Here is a 16,190-nt window from a genome sequence, read left to right on the forward strand (position 1 = left end):
TTCCATTTCTTTAGATCGTCTTCAATTTCTTTCTGAAGCGTTTTGAAGTTTCCCTGGTATAGGTCTTTCACTTCTTTTGTAAGGTTGATTCCTAGATACTTGATATTTTTTGATACTATCTTAAATGGAATTGTATTTTTAATCTCTCTCTCCTCAACTTCATTGTTTGTATATAGAAACGCTACTGTCTTTTGTGTATTGACTTTGTATCCAGCCACTTTGCTGTATTGGCTGATTGTTTCTAGGAGTTTTACTGTGGACTCTTTAGGGTTTTTGATGTATATCATCATATCGTTGGCAAATAGAGATAGCTTGTGTTCCTCTCTCCCTATTTGAATTCCTTTGATTCCCTTCTCTTGTCGGATTGCTATTGCTAGGACTTCTAAGGTTATATTGAATAAGAGTGGAGAGAGTGGACAGCCTTGTCTAGTTCCTGACCTTAGTGGGAATGCTTCTAGTTTCTCGCCATTAAGTATAATATTGGCTGTAGGCTTTTCATATATAGCTGTAACTATCTTGAGGAAAGTTCCTTCTAACCCTATTTTGCTGAGTATACACATACTTTCTATGTTATCATTGGGTTAATGTAAGTTTTTAAGCAGTCATTTAAAAATATATTATGTGTACTTAGGAGCAATAGTACATAAAGCAAGGTGCTTCCCTTGCTTTAGCCAAATTGGGTTTGATCCCACTTTTTCTTTATGGTCCCCAGAGCCCATCTGGAGTGATCTATGACTGCAGATCCAAGTCTATGCCCTTAGTTTCATGGGTGGGGCCCTAAAACAACAATAATAACAAAACACATGTATTTAGACTGGATACTTTTCTACTATTAATGAAAAACCAAAATAGGGGCCGGAGAGGTGGTGCTAGAAGTAAGGTGTCTGCCTTTGCAGCGCTAGCCAAGGAAGGACCATGGTTTGATCCCCTGGCATCTCATATGGTCCCCCTAAGCCAGGGGAAAATTTTGAGCCCTTAGCCAGGAGTAACCCCTGAGCATCAAACGGGTGTAGCCCCCCAAAAAACAAAAACAAAAACAAAACCACCAAAATAAATTGTCAAAGACAGCAACTATAAAAAATAAATAGAATTGGAGAAAAGTAGATGATATGGAATTAAGGCTCTCACCTTGCATGCAATTCCTGGTACTGTATATGGCCCTCTCAAATGCACTGCCAGTACTGACTCTTTGTTTTTATTTTATTGATTGATTGATTAATTGGTTTTTGGGCCACACCAGCTGTGCTCAGGGGGTTTCTCTTGGTTCTGCACTCAGAAATTGTTCTTAGCAGGATGGGGATGCTGGGAATCAATCTGGGTCATCCCAGGTCGGCCGCATGCAAGTCAAACACCCTACTGTGCTATCTCCCTGGCCCCAAAAATTGACTCTTGAGTACAGTAAGGAATAGTTTCTGAGCATTGCTAGATGTGGCCCTTAAAGCTCCCAATAAATAATATATTTAAAAAGTATTATGGCCAGAAAGATAATACAAAATGCAGGGCACTTGCTTTACACACAGCTGACCCTAGTTAGATGTTTGATACCTCATACGATGCCCCCAAGTGCCACCAGGAGAGATCCTTGGGTGCAGAGCCAGAAGTAAGCCCTGAGCATAATTAGGTGTGGCCCACAAACAAAACCAAATAAAGAAATTAAACAAAAAGTTTAAGGGTTAAAGTTGTTTATTTAATTAAGTACAAAGGAAACAGTGTAATACTATAATACTAAGTATTATTGAACTCTGCTCTCCTTCAAAGTTGAGGGCTGAAGTGATATTACAGTGAATGGAGCATTTGCCTTGCATGTGCCATATATAGTCACCAAGCCTCCCAATAGTGATTCCTAAGCGTAGACAGGATTAAGTTCCAAGTACTGTCAGGTGTGGTCTAAAACAGAAACAAAAGATAAAAATGAAGTTGGCAAGCATTAGAGGAATATTAGAAATACTTGTCCCAAACTGACACTTCTGCTTGAGCTACTTGAAATTGAGTAATTTACTCAATAAATATATATATATGAAATCAGTCTTATTTAATATCATACACATCCCATAATATGATAGACATGTTTATGATAGAGTACAGAAAGTTCATGACAGAAATCTAGATATAGCTTCCCTCTCTACTCATTCCACATTTAGGAAAGTCTATATTTATTAGGAGGGTAGTCTTAGGAACCCAGCTAAAAGCAGCTGCCTTGCAAACACGAGGCCAGAGTTCAATCCCTGGTCCTACCTACATGCACTGAACACAGTTCCAATGACTACTGTTTGGGACTCTAGTACTTTAACAAAATGTGCTTACAGTCAAATGTGTGAGCGCCACACTAACTTGTGTGACCTTTGATGAGCATGAAGGCCAAGTGCACAACCAACACTTGCATAAACCTTGGCCATTGCAAAAGCAAGAACAGTAAAGAGAAGGAATAGAAAGAGGAAAGGACTGAAACTTAAAAAATTAAATATGACATATTAAAAGGAAGATCAAATATTAGGGTAGATATCCACTTAAATTTCCGCCTTGTTATTTCATTGTAGTTATCTTGGAAAGGTAATCATAACACTGTAGTTCTATTTCTTCAATGCATTTAAGAAAATATTTAGGATTAGAGACAGCATAGGAAGTAAGGCAGTAAGTAAGCAAGTAAGTAAATGCAGTTTACCTGGTTCAATACCCAGAAACATCAGGATCACTCCTGAATAGAGAACAAGGAATAGGCCCTGAGCACCACTGGATATGATCCTATATCCTTCCAAATATTTAAATCATGTAATAAATTATGTTGTGATGATGAAAATGATGATAATATGAACTAAAATAGGGACCTGACTGTATGTGTATATATATATATATGTACATATATATATATATTTGTTTTTGTTTTTGTTTTTGGGCCACACTCAGCGGTGCTCAGGGGTTACTCCTGGCTCTCTGCTCAGAAATAGCTCCTGGCAGGCACGGGGGACCATATGGGACACCGGGATTCGAACCAACCACCTTTGGTCCTGGATCGGCTGCTTGCAAGGCAAACGCAGCTGTGCTGTCTCTCCGGGCCCCTAACTGTATATATTTTAAATTTCATTCCTCCCACTTTTATGTAAGTACTGTGACTTATCATGCTAGTTTGGAAGCAACTCCTGGTGGTGTTCAGAAATTATTCCTAGTTCTTGGGGGCCGGAGCGGTGAAGCCTAGTAGAGATAAGGTGTCTGCCTTACAAGCGCTAGCCTAGAATGGACTGTGGTTCGATTCCGCGGCATCCCATAAGGTCCCCCAAGCCAGGAAAAATTTCTGAGCACATAGCCAGGAGTAACCTCTGAGCATCAACGGGTTGTCCCCTCAGCCCCCCAAAAAACAAACAAACAAAAAAGAAATTATTCCTAGTTCTGTCCTCAATAATCTCTCTTGGGGAGCTCAGGAGACCATATGGGACGCTGGAAATCAAACTTGGATCTGGCATGGACAAGGCTAGGACCTTATTCTCTGTACTATCACACCAGTACCTATCATTAGTAATTCAATATTACCTAATTACACATATTTATATTTTATGTATTTACATTTAACATATGTATATATATATCATAGACAAATTATCATTTCTCTAAAATAAGCAATGGAAGGTTTACTCAGCAAAGAAATGCAACTAATATAGTTTTACATTGAATTTTATTTACTAACTGACCACACCAAGGAGAAATAATTTTAACTGAAAAACAAGGTGAGGAAATAGAGCACATTTCCGTTCTCTTTATGCACTTTCTTCTGATATGCTAGCTTCAAAATTAATTCAGATTTTAATAGTTAAGTCCAGTCAATGTGATGAAAAGTGGGTCAAGGATAAATGATACTAATTGAGCTCTGGGAAAAGTCTGATGGGGGGGGGGGTGCACAAAAGGTCAAGTGGCAGTGGCAAGTTTAAAAGAAAATCAATGATTTGTAAAATATTTGGACTTTGGTAATTTTGAAAAAGGTGAGAAAATGGAAGTTGTCTCAGTAAATTTTATATAGTATGAAAATGATGACAATGTTTTAAAAAATATAGGTAGACTACTTTTCACTTCTCTTTAAAAGAATATTCTCCCATTCACTGTTTTCGATTATGATGTAGACACAATATACATATGGCCTTTGTCTAACTAGTTTAAAAGGTACATTCTATGAATTTAAGAATGTGGGCAAATTTAGTACTTGCAGGGCATTAAATGAAATAACTACATGCAACTAATTTTGTGATGTGAAAGCAAACTGGCCAGCTCTTCTTATACACAGTTATGAAACATATACATGTTTGAAAGTTGTTGGAGAGTGACTGTCATAGTTTTTATTTGAGTAAAAGTGATTATGGGGGCCTGGAGAGATAGCACAGCGGCATTTGCCTTGCAAGCAACCGATCCAGGACCTAAGGTGGTTGGTTCAAATCCTGGTGTCCCATATGGTCCCCCGTGCCTGCCAGGAGCTATTTCTGAGCAGACAGACAGGAGTAACCCCTGAGCAATGCCGGGTGTGGCCCAAAAATCCAAAAAAAAAAAAAAGTGATTATGGAAAAACTGGAATGTATCCAAAATATTCATTAAACTGTGATACATCCTTTTGTAAGTGGGCAGAGCTGGCATTCTTCTTTAAATAATGAATTTTTTAGGTAGTTTGAGACACATAATAAAATTTTTGATTTATACATATTTAGAAGGCATACAGCTATAATAGATAAGCTTTTGACATATCAGCTAGGTAAGTATTTCCTTTATTGCCCGATTCTCTCAGATGATAATCCTCAGGCAGGTTCCATGAAAAATGTGGCCCTATTTTCTGACATTGTGATTAACCCCTGGTGAATCCTTATCCATGCCATTCAGTATCTTCTTTGAAATTTCCCTTCCAAGTTTAAAGTAAGAGTTAGACTTCCTGTGAGTTGAAATATGTAAACTTAGGATAAAGCATATATATATACAAATTGGAAAGCAAAAGACAAAGAAAGAAACTGTATAGAAAATAGAAGAAATGTAGAGACAGAATTTTGCTTGGGAGTCATTACTTGGGAGTCATTTTCAGATCTAATTTTAGAGTCCACTAATTTTCTGCTCTAGGATTCTATAGGCACCACTGAGTTTTCTATATTCCACCTTTCATGCTTAGTTAGGTATTACTGAAAGTGAAGATTCTTAAAACTTTTTGTACTTTTTGGCTTTTGGGATACATCTGTTCAGGACTATATGGTATACCAGGGATTGAACTCAGATGAGAAACATGCAGCACAAGTGCCCTATTTGCTGAACTATCTCTCTGAACCCCTTAAAACTCTGTATGTTGCATATGTTAAGCTTTTACTAGCATATTAAACTAGAAGCATACATATTTGAAAATGTTCAGTGAAATATAAGATGCATTTGGTATATTCAATAACTTAAAAGGAAAGGTGATAAGTGGATTATTTAGGTCAAGTACAATTAGAGAAACAGTATTTCAAACATGTATCTATATAATTCATAACACATTTACAAATATAGCAGAGGAATTATACAAAATAGAAACATAAAATGTCTAAAATGTTGCTATATAAAACTATAAAATATTTACAAAAAGTTAACTTCAAATAGACAGTTATCAATCACAGTGCACATATATATGAAAATTGGAAGATTTAGTGGAATAAAAAATGCAGTATAAATGTTCTCTATTATTGATGATTCTATATATGTCTTTTTAAGGAGTACTATATTTCAATTTTAGAAAATACAGATCAGCTTCATCCTAGGATCTGTGCAAAAACCAAGATCACTAATTACAGAAGACTGACTACAACAACCATGACGGAGCAGAACTTTTGTAATCATAAAGACCTATCCTAGACTTCATCCTATAACCTATGCAAATACCAAGATCTCTAATTACAGAGTACTGATTTTGACAATCACAACTGAGCAGAACATTTCCTGGAATCATAAAAAGACCTTGGGATTTGACAATGAGCATGTTCAGAGCCTGTAGTTGTTCCCAAGACATTATGCTTGAAGGGTGGAGAAGCCCTATACCTCTTAGGCTAAGAGAATTCTCTTTCTAATTTCCCCAATACTTACTGTGCCTATGCAAACAAACAAACAAACAAACAATCAAAAAACAAAAAACCTCAACAAAACCTTGCCACACCTACCCCCTTCTCTTTTTTCTTATTGTTTTGTTGTTGTTGTTGTTGTGTTTTTGTTGTTGCTTGTTTTTGCTTTTTTCTTTTTCCTTCAAATTTATATTTGTAGCTTCTAGATGAGCTCCTCCTAGCTTTCTTCTTTTTTCTTCTTTTTTTTTCTTGCCCCAATAGAACTACAGAATTTGAATCATCTTGTTCTGCCTCATAAATTGAAGGGGAAATGTGGCTGGTACCAGGAGCTGTTTGTCACATGTACATTGAGTAGAAATAAAAAATGATCAGACCTAAACACCAAACCCAAAGTCACTGACAACAAAATTAAGATACCTAATCTACAACAAGTTATATACAAAGGGGACCTGTTACACTAGCAGTCCAGGAGGCAAAGGGAGGAGGTATGGGATGCATGCTGGGAACTGGGGCAGAGGGAGGATAACACTGGTGGTGGGAATGGTCCTAATTCACTGTTCTACCTTAAATATAACTGTGAAAGACTTATAATTCACATTGCTCATAATAAAAATTACTTAAAAAAAGAAAATACAGATTAGGGGCTGGAGCAATAGTACAGTGGTAGGGCATTTGCCGTGCACGTAGCTGACCTAGGTTCAATCCTCAGCATCTCCTCTGCTCCCCCGAACCTGCCAGGAGTAATTTCTGAGTTCAGAGCCAGGAGTTGCCCTTGAGGACTGCTGGGTGTAGTCCCAACCCCCCAAAAGGAAATGAAAATACAGATTAATTTTAAGGACATAAAAGCACTCTTCTATGATCAGCTAGAAATCTACTCTACTAGCATGCATATGTCTTCTCTTTTTCTTAAATACATTCTGTTTTTGTTTGATTATGCCAATATACTGTCATATTTTGGTACTTAACAAGAACTGCATTCAGTAATTCTAATATTTAATTTTATTAAATAGGAGACATGCTATTCTTCCTAACAACTAGAATAATTTTTTCTATCATTGCAGGGACCCTTTTAATCTTGTTCACTACAATCTTCCCAATATTTTCTTAGGAAAATATGTTTTTGCTAAAGTGGCATTTGAATATTCATACAAATTGTTAATTCAATGTCATGTAATATATGAAGAATAAGATCAAGTTAGTTTAAAACTTTTATTTTGAGGGCTGGATAAATAATTAATATAGCATGTAAGGCATTTACCATGCATATGGTCATAAATGACAAAATGGATCCTTGTGATTTTTAGTTTAATTACTATATTTTTTGGCTCAATGAGTCTTTTTTGTTTGTTTGTTTGTTTTGTTTTGGTTTTGTTTTTGGGTCACACCCAGCAGCGCTCATGGGTTACTCCTGGATCTGAGCTCAGAAATCGCTCCTGGCAGGCTCGGGGGACCATATGGATGCCAGGATTCAAACCACCGTCCTTCTGCACCTAACGCAAATGCCTTACCACTGTGCTATCTCTCCAGCCCCGGCTCAATGAGTCTTATACTTTGAGTCCATGCTAACCTTACTAAGATTCTTCCATTTCACCAAAGTTCTCTAATTTTGGTGAGCAGCATTTTAACCGTCCTTTTTAAAGTCCTCTCAATGAGTATAGTAAGCTCTAATATTGCTGAGATATTTCACAAGTTTTTTGACTTCATCCATCAACATGGGTGGAACCTATTTCTTTATTGAGCTAAAGCTATATGAGGGTTAATGGGAGTTCTAAATTGGAGGTAACATGAGTGGCAATCAAGTTATGTTCACAACTTTCAGAAAGAAACTATAACTGAATCTGTTTACCTGGACAATTGTCAGAAATTTGCAGTCACTATTTCCTTGAAGTAGCAACAGTACTGAGTCATACTGAATATAGGCTGCAATCAAGGAGTCACTGTTAAGGATGTCTAGCAATAGGAGTAGTAGTAAAATCCAACAGATCTGATAGTGAGTGGGAGGAAAGGGCTACAGACATTACTTCCATTAGCAACAGTAGCATTAAGTACACCTGAATAAGTACTGGAGAATTTTCTTTGGTCAGTGCCTGATGGCAACTACAGTGCCAAGGTCAAGTAGGCCTGGAAAGCATTCTGTGATGTGATATTGTGTTTGGCCAAGTTCTATGGTACCAAGTTGGAGAAGTCTTAGAATACCACCCAAAATTTAGAATTATGAATACTTGGGTAGCTCTGTGAAACATGTTTGGTGTCCAAGGGAACAGAGCCGAAATTGTCCTGTGTTAGGCTGGAACCAAGTTTGCTGTCAAATGCTTTGCCCCTGAGCTACACACCCAAGTTTGTCAAGTTTGAACTGGTGAATGCGATGATCTGGGATACAAGATTGCTAGAATCTAGGGCACCTGTGTATGATGTTCAAGGGCAAGGCAGTGAGAAGTAGGAATTTAGGAGTGCTTAAGGCAGCGGAGCACTAAGTTTATATATACTTGGCAGATGTCCTAAGGCACTTGTAAACCAATATTGAGAGGATCTGAATAGCAATTAGAGGTGCAAGGCTACAGGTGCCAGATAGCTCTCAAGTTGCCTTATTGATTTGCAAATGTTTGAGTAATCTATGTGTGGTGAACAAGTCTTATTTTTCCTTGTTTCTTTTTGGGGGGAGCATAACCAGTGGAGCCCATAGGTTACTCCTAGAGGTTCTAGAGATTATGCATGGTATGGATCAAACCCAATGCAGCGGCCGGAGCAATAACATAGCGGGTAGGGCGTTCGCTATGCACGCGGCTGACCCAGGTTTGATCACTGGCATCCCATATGGTCCTCAAAGCTGGCTAGGTGTGACTTCTAAGAGTTGAGCCAGGAGTGGCCCCAAAGCACCACTGGGTGTGGCTCCAAAACTAAACAAACAAATCTTTCAAACCCTAATGCCAAGCATGCACTCTGCCTGTTGAGGCATCTCCCTGGTACTATGAAAGGCAATTTAAGAGGACGCTGTAGTCTAGGACAGGTCTGTCTCTGGGGTTGAAAAAAAAAGAAACACAAACATTTTTAAGTAGTTGCTGTTTTTTTTTTTTTTTTTTTTTTTTTTGGTTTGTTCTTTTTGTACTTTTGTTATTACTGCCCTATTGTCTTTCTGTTTTGTTTTGGTTTTTTGTTTGCTTTGCTTTGTTACTCTTTTCTTCTTTTTTCCCTTTCTCCTTCTAAAGGGAAATTTATAACACCTAGATGGATCCCCTCCTAATCCCCCCCCCCCGCGTTTGCTTTTGTCTTTGTTTTTGTTTTCTTCTCCCTTATTTTTCATATATCTCCAACAGAACCACATTACTGGAATCATCTTGTTCAGCCTCACAATTTGAGGGGGAAAAAATGGATGGTACCAAGACCAGACAGTTGAATGGAAATAAAATGGACAGTGGAAATAAAAAATGATCAGACTTGAACACCGAATTCATAGTCAACAACAACAGAATCGATACCCAACTTAAAACAAGCTGTACAAGTGGGGAATAGTTATGCTAGCATTATGGGGGGTAAGGAAGGGAGATATAGGATGCGTGCTGGGAACAGGGGTGGAGGGAAGACAACACTAGGGGTTGTAATGCCCCTCATTGTCACTATGTGCCTTAATTTTTTTCTGTGAAATAATTGTATTTCACTTTGACCACAACAAAAATAAATAATAAAAAAGAGAAAAAAAGAAAAGGAGCATACCAGGCAATAGGGAGCCTCTTGCTAAACTCTGTGAAGCTGCCAGATGTCCTATGACAGTAGACATAGGACCTGATAAAACATTATTTTAATTTTTGTGATTACTGATGTGATTGAAAATTTTCACATATTTACTTCTTAGACATAAATTTTGCTTATTGGTCAACCACATAATTGGCCCATTTTCAAGTCAGTATTCTTTTACTTAATGACTTGCAATACTTATTATTGAAACTTAACTTTTTATTCTACATATATTTGATTACTATAATTTTGCATATATAATTTCACACAGAGTGATTTACTTAAATATTTCATTTTCTGGTAGTATCTACATGACACTCATTATAATTTGATTATTTCTACATAGATAAATACTTTGGTTATCTTCAGGTTATTGCTATCATACATAATACTGACATATTGATCACCAATAGCTATTATTTTTAATTTTGTTTTGGGATTGCACCTGGCAGTTCTTGGGGGTTATTCCTAACTCTGTGCTCAAGGTCATTCTTGGTGGTAATAGGAGAACCAACTGTGGTGCCAGGTGCTAGGCAAGTCCTTTAATCCCTGTACTATTTGTCTGGCCTCCCTGCAACAGCTATTTCTCTTTCTCACTAAAAATTTATTGATCTTTATATTCTGACACTTAATTGTTCACTTCCTATGTTGTTATGTGTTTAGCTCTAGCAAAACACATTTCAGCGTGATGTCTTTAAGAGCATTATTAGGTGGTAGAGGACAATCCCAAAGGTTAAACTTAGGGCCTCAAATATGTAAGAGTGCAATGATCATTATGATTTCTCAGACCTGTTATATACCTGTCTTGTATATATAACATGAAAAATATATTTAGACTAGTTACACTTTTGGGCTGTGAATAATTCTATTACTAATATCAACCTAAGAGTTTTTGTGCAGACATACATTACCATTTCTCAAGTGTATTACCTGGGTATAGGATTGCTAACCTTATTTAAATTTGTATTTAAGGAATCTTTTTTTTTAATTATACAGTCACCCACTACCATAAATTACGCAGTCGAGTTTCCCACATTTGGGGAAATCACAGGGGTCAGCATGCCCGGTGTGCAATGGGCGAGCCTCACCCTGGGGAAACCACCTTCGTGATCATGGAATCGCCCCTGCCAGGTAAGTATATATTTGAGGAATCTTGAACTGTTTTTCAATGCTGCCATGTAATTTTAGATTCTCATCAGCAACATATGAATATTCCAATTTCTCTATTTCTCACCAAAACTTGTTATTCTTCTTCTTTTTAACTATAGTCATTCTAGTGCATGCATGTTTGGTTTGCATCTCCCTAATAACTAATAACATTGAGCTTTTTTTCCTCATTTATGTATTGGCTGTTTGTAAATGTCTTTGGAGAAATTTCAAATACTTTGCAGTTTTGGGTGTTGAAGGTATAGTTCAGTGAGAAAGGCACTTGCTCTGCAGAAATCTGAGGTAGATTTGAACCTTAGTATCCCATATCTCCCCCTCAACACTCAGGAATAATTCCTGAGTGCAAATCCAGAAGTAATTCCTGAGTATCATCAGGTGTGACCCCAAAACAAAGCAAACAAATATCCAAATGTTTTGTAGTTTTTATATGAGTTCTTTATATTCATTAATATAAACCACTATATTTCCCTATTCTGTGCACTTTCCAATGCTGTGTATTGCCTTTTTATTGTCTTGATGGTAACCTTTGAAACAAAAATGACATATATCATTAAGGTCCAATTTACCTAGTTTACCTTTGTTTAATTTATTCTTTGAATGTCATACTTATTGCCTAAGCTAAAATCATGAAGATTTGTGCCTATATTTTTCCCCTAGTAATTTAACATTTTTAATTCTTACATAATTGATTTTGAACTTATTTTTTTGTGTATGGTGGAAAGAAGGGATTAAGCTTTATTCATGTGCCTGTGTTATTCAGTTGTTGTAGCATCAATTGTTAAAATGGATAGAGAAAGTCTTGCTCCAGAACCATAAAAAAAAAACATAAAATCTTGAGATTTGGTTCTGGAACATGATGGAACATACATGGTTTGTTTAAGCTGCACAGTCTGTTTGCCTAAATTATATATCCAATGAGTGATGTTATAAATATACAAATAACCTATAGTAGAAAGAAGTTTACCTACCCCTGTATTGAAAGAACTTTTTCTCAAAACTAAAGGTATTAGGGTAAGGGATGTAGCTCTAGTTATATATCACATGTGTCACATGGGAAAGGCCCTGCATTTAATCTCTGCACCCTTACCCTGAAACTCCATATTTCCTCTCCTAGAATCTCTGGGTTTGGTTCTCACAGCAATAATAAAACACCTTCACAATATTTTTGCCCGTTTCCATGTTGCTAACCTATTTCTCGATTTATTCAATTCCTTGGAACTCCCAACTATTTACCCATCTAAGTCATTCACAAATATTTAAGTATTCCCTGGGATATAAAAGGCTCATAATAAAAAAGCTTAAGCAAGAATCAGAGTGGCTGTTTTTACTCTTTTTAATTTTGCTATACGTGGCAGTGCCTGGGGTTTTTGCAAAGCACGCATTTCAGCCAGTCATCTCTCATTTCATTAGTTTCTATTCCTGATGTGTATATTCCTCTATACTTGTTCAGTGTGAGAATTTTTTCTCACTTGAATGATAAGGGCAAATCAAAGGTGAATTTATTCTCATTCTTCTGTTAATTTTTATCAAGTTTAAAAAAACAAATATGTCTTCTCCATTTCTGTACACTTAGATTTAATAAAGCCTTTTCTATCTTTTAGCTCATTGTAGACTTTTCGTTCTGTAAATAAATGATGCATCTTATGTTATGAAAATGGGACTTTTTGTTTGTTTTCAGGCAACAATCAACAACACATAACGCACATTCCTGGCTCTGTGCTCAGAAATCACTCCTGGTATGCTTGGGAGATCACACGGGGCACCGGAGATAGAACCAGAACACATGCAAGGCAGTGCACTATCTCTTTGTTCACAGAAAATGGGAATTCTGCTACTATTTCCTATAACTACTGCTCTTCTATGCAGAAATTTATTTTATTTTAAACATTTTTTTAAAATCTGGAGTGAATTAGTGTAATCCAAATTCTTTAAGCTTTTAATTTTGAACGATTTTAAATGAAAAAAATATATACATAAATAATGAGGTATATGTGGTGAGGAAGGACCAAGAAAATGGCTCAAAGGGTTTTAGTTTAAGATTTGCATATAAAAGGCCTAGTTCATTTTCTAGCACTTAGCTAGCAATAACACTTGATACTCCTGGCTGTAGCTCAATCCCTTAGCCCCCAAATATAAAATCAAAGGCCAGATTCTCCAACTAGATACTTATTTATTTCTGTTTGTTTTGTTTTTAGGCCAATATGGTGGTGCTCAGGGGTTACTCGTGGCTCTGCGCTCAGGAAGTACTCCTGGAGGTGCTCAGGGGACAATATGGGATGAAGATATAATTAAAAATTGTAGCTGATCATAATTGGCATATAATTTTAAGACTAAGTACAATAACATTATAATATCTAAGAAAATGTAATTTCATTATATTATTCAATATATATTCAATAATAAAATGTATACATTTGGTCACAAGTTATCATCTTTTTCCTTCTTTCATTTTTCATTTTTATGTTCCAGGGCTACATGTTGCCATGTCTTTTGCTTTTCTTTAGTCTGATAAAAATAAATTCTTTTGAGTATTACGTAGGTCATGTGAACAATTCTTGTTTTTTCTTTCATCATATACTTCATTTTGGATTTATCTAACCATTTCATGTTTATTACTCCACTTGTATTAATACCCATATTTATCTTAGCCTTCAAACTACTGACATTATGGGTCAAAATTGTTCAGAAATGACTGTGCTGTGCTTTGCAGGAAGTTCAATAGCATGCTCTCTACCAGATTGTGACAATCACACTTGTGAATTAACATGTTTATGGTTTACCTCTTAGATAAGTATTCTTACCTATATAAAATTATTGCTAAACAATTTCGGCAAGATTATTAAGTGATTTTATGTATTTCTTAATTGTATTATTTTAGAAAGCATATAGTAGATCACCCCAGTATTAGCAATTATTCTTCCAAATTTATGAACACAATGAAAAATTCTTTTAATAGCATGAGGCCAGAGTGATAGCACAACAAGTAGTGCGTTTGCCTGGCACGTGGCTGCCCAGGTCTGACCCTGGTTCAATCCACGGTGTCTCATATGGTCCCCCCGAGCCAGTAGCAATTTCTGAGCGCATAAACAGGAGTAACCACTGAGTGTCACTGGGCATAGTCCAAAAAAACCCATCCCCCCCACCCAAAAAAAAGAAAAAGAAGAAAAAATTCTTTAAAAAGCAAAGGTACATATTTTCCTTTTGTAAAATGGAAGTTAAAATCTGGTGTTTTGGGATCATGTGAAGATATACTGGTAATGCCTTCCTGCTTTCTTTGACAAACCTTACTGAATTACTTGTGGATGGGAAAGAATTTTCTAATCAGGAGCTGGAGCAATAGCATAAGGGCATTTGCCTTGCACAGGGCCAACACAGCGAACCCAGGTTTGATTCCCGTATGGTCCCCCATGCCTGCCAGGAGTGATTTCTGAGCGAAGAGCCAGAAGTAACCCCTGAGCACCACTGGGTGTGACCAAAAAACAAAACAAAAAATAATTTTCTAATCAGATTATTTGTTCTACATTTATTTCCAGATATTCTTTAGAAATTTTGTTCTTTCTGATTTAAGTGGCATCTTTGTATTTTTTAAAAAGTATTTTGTTTTGGGGCCATACCTGGTAGTGCAGAGTTTAGTACTGGCTCTGTGCTCAGAAGTCACTTCTGACAGTGCTTGGGGGACCATATGAAGTACCAGAAATAGAACCCAGGGGGAGGAATGGAAGGCATAACCGCTATACTATTATCTGTATATCCAATGTTTCTTTTTAATTGTTCTTCAAGATGTTCACATTACTCCAATTTTTTCAGTAAAAATCCTCATCCTCAGTAACTGCAAGAATAAATACTCAGATTTACTTAATAACATGACCTTGAAAAACTTGGAAACTGGATACATTAAAATTACTGAACAGTCCGTTTATAAATATATCTCTTTAGTACAAGCTAACCAAACCATGATTTTAGAACTGTAACTCTAGAGAAGTGCAAACACAATACTTCAATTAAATCATAAAAAAAAATCATTATTTATCACACTCATTAGAACAGTAATAAAAGTGTGTAATCTAGGCGAAAAAGTGAATTTGTCAAACAGATAAGCATGTTTAAGATCCTATTTTTCAATTTTATAACCTTTTATTGCAACAATATTTGTATTTAAGTCTTCATTTTAATGCTTTTTGGTGGTTTTTTAGGCATGTCACTTAAGTTGTCATCTCACATAAATTGATGTGCAGCATAGGACATTAAACCTACATAATGATTTTAAAATACAAATGGTTGATGGTAAAATGTAAATGTTTTGCAAAAATTCTTTATAAAAAGTTTTGAAGTAACATGTCACTTGTACATTTTTTTGGTAAAAAACAAAAAAACAAAAAACGAAAGAATTAAAAAAATAAAAGATTCCAGAAAAGAACCTTGTTTCTCATTATCCTAGAATTTAGAAAATTATTTTGCCAGCAAAGCCTCTGGGCTGTAATTGACATCTTTACAGTGCTGATTTGTTTATTTATTTTTTTTGTGGACTTGGAAATAAAATCATGTACAAGTTGTTGACTGCAATAACAATTGCAAGTAACCTATTAAAATTTCCCTTGCGTTTAAAAAAAAAGAAAAGAAAAACTTGTTGGAAGAAACTTTAGCAATAAAGAAGGTAACTTTCCCCGGGGTACTTCAACTGTCTCTTTAAAACTTTGAGTTTGTGATGATGGATCAGACGGTACAGCCCTGGGCATAAAGTTGCACATTCCTTAGAGCCTCTCCCTGGTACCTGGCACTTAGCAGGACCGCTGGGAACAACTTTCTCTTCCTGGCAGCCACAAAAATAAATAAAAGCGCGGGAGGGGCGGAGCTTGTCTTCCGACCTCTACCTGTGATTGGCTAATATGTAAGTCTCAGTCATCCAATGGTCCTGCAGTGGAGTGCTTTTTCCGCGTCGCTCGGCAGTGACGCAGACGCGCATGCCAGTTGGCTACGAGTCCAGCCCTAGCCTTGTGGCGCCTTTGCTTACGTCACTGAGCCGCGCCGCGACTAGACCGGACGTAATTGGGGGAGCGACAGGAGAAAAAACAACAACCCAGTGCTGCTACACCTGTCCTAGTTCCCTTAGGCCCCTTTTCCACTGGCAGGCGCTTGTGGCTAGATTCTTCACCGTGGCGGCCCCAAAATGAGACAATTCTATTTGGGTCTGCAAAAAAAAAAAAAAAAAAGAAAAAGTAATTTCCTTTGCGTAAAAACACA

At 36.6% G+C, this 16,190-nt stretch overlaps 1 non-coding gene across 1 annotated transcript; it reads right to left on the reverse strand.

Annotated features, from left to right (window-relative positions):
* Positions 1-10,751: 10,751 nt before the first annotated feature.
* On the reverse strand, positions 10,752-10,921 carry LOC126016707 (U1 spliceosomal RNA). Its single transcript, XR_007498468.1, has one exon. It is a non-coding gene; the product is annotated as a U1 spliceosomal RNA (small nuclear RNA).
* Positions 10,922-16,190: the final 5,269 nt, after the last annotated feature.

Source organism: Suncus etruscus, chromosome 8 (genome assembly GCF_024139225.1).
Source record: "Suncus etruscus isolate mSunEtr1 chromosome 8, mSunEtr1.pri.cur, whole genome shotgun sequence".
Lineage (NCBI taxonomy): Eukaryota > Metazoa > Chordata > Mammalia > Eulipotyphla > Soricidae > Suncus > Suncus etruscus.